Source organism: Lactuca serriola, chromosome 8 (genome assembly GCF_051521515.1).
Source record: "Lactuca serriola cultivar US96UC23 chromosome 8, Lser_US96UC23_V15, whole genome shotgun sequence".
Classification (NCBI taxonomy): Eukaryota; Viridiplantae; Streptophyta; class Magnoliopsida; order Asterales; family Asteraceae; genus Lactuca; species Lactuca serriola.
The window spans coordinates 120,515,507-120,520,718 of NC_136415.1; the positions used below are offsets into that span (position 1 = coordinate 120,515,507).

Below are 5,212 nucleotides of genomic sequence, written 5' to 3' on the forward strand. Positions count from 1 at the left end.
GTTTATGTTTTTGTTTCGTTACCTTACTTGTACTTAAGCCCACGTCTTAGTTGCTTGCTAGCCGTGGTTGCTTGTTCTTTTCCTCTTATATATATTTACATTGCATTTGCTTTTTCAAAAAAAAAAATCAAATTGCTACATTACAACACGTTTTAATGACCAAATTTGTTAGCATGTTATTTTCAACAAAATAATGTACATTTTAGCTTTTTGTCACCATAGATTAACATCCAAAATCAAAAACTATGTTAGGTACTATCATACTATGTGCGAGTGGTCCATTCACCACTGGATGGATAAACATAGGCGCAAGATGTCCATGGATGGGATATAAAGTTAGATCAAAATAGTTAGGCAATAAGTGGGATCTCACCCACCTTCTTAAATATTCCCGTATTCTCAATCTGAATAAAAAAACATTTTCTTATGTAATTTATTAACCTATTACTAACTAATCAATATTTTTAATCAGTAGATTTGATTTTATTTTTTTTTAATTTTGAAATACCATTAATCTTATAAGAATCTTGAAAAACAATTATCTATCGAGCCTCAAATCACTAAGATGTCATTTGGGGATTGTACATATCAAGATCACTACCATGCCTATCGTAAAGGCAATCTTTTAATATATTGATATGCAAATCTTAAAGTATAATATAAGTTGAATTGATGAATAACTTTTTTACTCTTCAGAACACATGTTTAATTTGTACATATCTTACTAACTCTTTGCTAAAACATAACCTACGGTCATGTTTCTTTGACATCTATACAAATTCAGTTATGAAAATATTAATCTTTCGTTCATTATTATATATATTTTTGGAACCTAATTTTTTTATTATATATTCTAAATATTTTTATTTAAAAATAAAAAATTATAATAACGATAAGAACCATTTTTCCTAGCTCGTCATAGGCCTTTAAGGTAATTTCTCAGAACTGGCCGTATATATTTGCACAAACGCAAAAATGTTAGCTTCCAGAAAAACCTTAACCATGCCCAATGAGTATCATTTGATTGATATATAAGAGGTTTTAACAAGTCAATATAAAATATATGTAAAATTCAAGATTAATAATAAAAAAACCATTTATAGAAAGAGAATAAAAGACAAAACTCGAAGATATATAAACACTTACTTATCTATTCGCATCGCACCAATATGCAAGATCATAGACTGTAATGTTAACAATGAGCTCAATAGTTACCACCATTGTAATAAATATAGATTCAATTATTGTAATGGTTAAAGCTATAAATTAGAAGAGAAGTTGACTTTGTAGATGTGGGGTAGAGGTCTTGTCTGATGAGACCCACCATTAATTACATATTTTTGTCTGGATATGTTCATTCATATATATGCAACTTAAATTCCCACCTTCCATCCTTTCAAAACACCAATCAAACATGAAAGGTTCCAAGGCTGGTTTTGTTTGTTTTCTTCTATTGTTCATGGGCTTCATCATCTCTTCAAGTGCATCAAGTAAGCCTTCCTTTAGTTCATTCTTTTATATAGAAATCTGAGTGTGAGATTCGTGTTCAAGATCTATAAAGTTGATTGTTTTCATCTCAAATTAAACGGAGTCTTTTTGTTGGTTTTGGTTTCAAGGAACGGGAGATTTCAAATGGATAAAAAGAGGAGTTGCAGTCCAAGAAATACATTTGCAGGTTCTCTCTCAACTCTATAAAGATGATTATAACTTATTTTTTGTTACTTGAGAAATTACTGCTTGTTTTAAACAATCGAGTTAAAAGAAAAACTTATAAATAAGATCGAAAACCAAAGAATTTAAGTTAATATATTGGATCTTAGAGATTAGTATTTACTAGGTTCAAAACCTTACAAATTTTGAAGGAAAAGAGAATGAGATTCCTCAAATTCCGGTTCATCGTTGAGGCAAACTCAATAAAACAACAAGCCTATTTTTTTTTTACTTTTGTTATTGGATTTAAAAATTTAACGTTGAATTATTATAGCCTTTAAATATGTTATAAGACCACTATGTTTTGAGAGCTATTATAAAATAATTCAATAAAATTAATTTGCCAGATTACTATATGATAAACTCATTACATATTTATAACTTATCTTTTAAAAATTAGTTATTTTCGTAAAATAATTTCACAAGACACTCATAGATTTTTGGCAAAAAAAGGGGGTTATAAATAATTCATATTTTGCAAAATAACAGTGGCCGGTCCAAATGTATATGGGGCCCGGAGTGAAAAGAAAAAAAAATTGCCCTTATAATAAAGATTCAAAAAAATATCATTTATATTTTACTATGAATGCGTTCAATTAACAATAACAAGCAACCCAAGTTGTTTATCTTTTCAGACAGTTTGAGTTTGAACCAACTTTAAGTTCTAAAAATCACTACATACCCCATAAATTTTAGGCCCCCTGTAGACGTAGGCTCTGGACGTTCGCCCGGATTGCACACCGTCTGGACCGCCCTGTAGTCAGATATCAGTTTCACAGATAGAAAATTATTTTACGATAAGTATATGGTAGTCACGATGTGTTATAAGTTATATTGATATAACACCTTATTTTGGTCAATTTAGTGATTTTACTTAACATATTTTTTAGTTTTCACAAAATGCATGATTTTTTTTTTATCCAAGTGTTTATTATGTTGACGATTATAGGATGAAATTGACGTGACAAGTCATGGAGAGAACATGGAGTTTGATAGGTCTGCCACACGAAGAATGGATCTTGAAACCATGGATTATGGAGGAACCGGACCAAATGATAAACATGACCCTCCAAGCCCTGGGAAACTCTGATTCGATGCAGCGTAATCTTTTATATATCATGATAAATCACATGAGTCTATTTATGGCTTGCTAGTGATCCATTCATGTAGTGTTTCATTTGTGTTAACAAAATTGTTACATTTAATGTCATTTGTATGATAATTGACGAATAAATGTTTTTAGTGTTTTTAGGTTGCATTTGTTAGACAATGTTGAACTAAATTGAACATAATTTCTATGGTTGTTTCAATGATAATTGGATGTGTATAAAATGACATGAGTTATATATAAGAAATACTAAAGACCATAATCTAAGTTTCCTTATAACAATATTATACCAGAAACATAGTATCCATGACAAGACAAACTAATACAAGCAAAGAGGTAGATCAATATTTATGGAAATGGGCGAGTCCCAAAAAAAATGTGTGTTTTGGAAAAAGGATATATCCTTTTATGAAGAGATACTTGTTGTAACATCCTCACTTTCTTCAAAGCTGACACAATCTTTTTCTAAAAGTTATATTGAAATTCCGATATTACCTCTATGTAACATAACATATCCTTAGAAAAACCTATTATTTACAGTCATAACATAAATGTGAAAGATTAACTATACCTGAGCTATCTATTATATAATACAACTTGAAGTCTCAACGGATCCCAAAGCTACTCAATCTAGCCAATGACCACATGTAATGGGGATGATACTTTGACACGTACTCAGTAGCATTTACCAAGCCTTCTTATCACTCAAGCATATTCTAAGTATACACGCGTACTCTATCCATACTACTCCTGTAATATATGCAATCAACAAAAAATGGGTAAGTTCAAAGCTTAATGAGTCAGGCTATAATAGTTCATAACATGGTGCAACAATTACCATTAGATAAACATGTACAACATTAATGCAATACATATGACTCTATTCGATACGACTGACTTGACTCAAACCATGTTCCCCAACCACTTGACTAAATGTCAGAATAATATTCATGATACTACATATGTCACCAATAATCAAGTATCGATTCTCAAACTAATATGCCCATCCCAACTACATCAGTCAAATAACCGACAAACATATCTAAAATAAGGAAACACCTTCACTTAGTGACATGCAATTCACCATAACATATAAAGCATGACATACTTAACATATATGAAGCAGTAACACACCCACAACATATATAATAACCGTATCATGTTACTCACCTAAAGGCCTTAACCGATGGTTTACGTGTTTATGGACCTTCCCTAATTTTACAACGCATCAGCTTAGTCATATGTGGACTCCAATTGCTATAAAACACACTCATACATCATGTCTTCCATGTATCATAATTGCAAAAGGTTGTTGGCAACCATTTTCTCCCAATCTCCCTCCTCAGTTAGCAACATAACTTAAATTAGAGATGGAACCGAAGAAACTGCTAGGGGTATGTGCATCGGTTAAAGCATGACATACTTAACATATATGAAGCAATAACACATCCACGACATATATAACTATTGTTATACCCACCTGTTGGTCGGGTTGACGGATTTAAAAAAAAATGGATTGATTTTATTTTTTTTACCAAATGAATGTAGTTTCTAACATATTACTAAAAATATTTAGTCAAGTAACAAAAGGTCTTTCTTACTCAAAAATACTTGCATTTGGTGATGTGTTTATTATAATGTTCTATTTTCAAGTACATTGTTATATTTTACGGAGTTTTTTAATTGGAGTATAACATTTGCAAAATATATTTACCAAATTTAATAAACATAAAATGTAAATTATACAAAATTGAACTGAATGGCAAGAGTATTTACCATTATGGTTAAAACGCCTATTTATATGTAGATAAAAGAAAAAAAAAAGGTACATTGCATCCATAATTTACTATTTCAAATAATCAAACGAAAGTACATTGCTAAAAACGATTTCTTTTTTAGCATAATTCAATTTATATATTTGACAATAATCAATAAAATTATTGGATTAAAAAAAATATACATTGCTATTTATGTTTAAAAAGATAAGTATGATGCTATTATTATTTTTAAGAAAAAAGTACGCTGCTATTATTGTTATAAATATAAGTAATATTTTCCTACAAGGACCAATTTTGTAATCCTTTTTCTGAAAATAGACCAATTATGTAAGATTTTTCTACATAGAAACGAATTCGGATGTTAGTAAGTATAATGCTATTATAGGTAACAAAAGTAACTTGCTGCTACACATTACAAACTTCTAAGTATGTTGCTATTATAGTTAAATGAATGTACATACATTATTATTACACCAATTTTTCCACTTTAAGTGAAAAATAATCCGCTATATAGTGTAGACCAGATTAAGTATAGTAAGGTCATTTAGTCAAAAAAATAAACGTCCTCAAGTTGTCCACATGGAACTAAAATAAAAAACAACACCTCTCTAATCTA

The 5,212-nt window shown here is 29.8% G+C and overlaps 1 long non-coding RNA gene across 1 annotated transcript; it reads left to right on the forward strand.

The window, feature by feature from the left end:
* The first annotated feature begins 1,334 nt into the window (after positions 1-1,334).
* On the forward strand, positions 1,335-2,961 carry LOC145070849 (uncharacterized). The gene is made up of 3 exons (XR_013690108.1): positions 1,335-1,490; positions 1,617-1,675; positions 2,660-2,961. It is a non-coding gene; the product is annotated as an uncharacterized LOC145070849 (long non-coding RNA).
* The last annotated feature ends 2,251 nt before the right edge of the window (positions 2,962-5,212 follow it).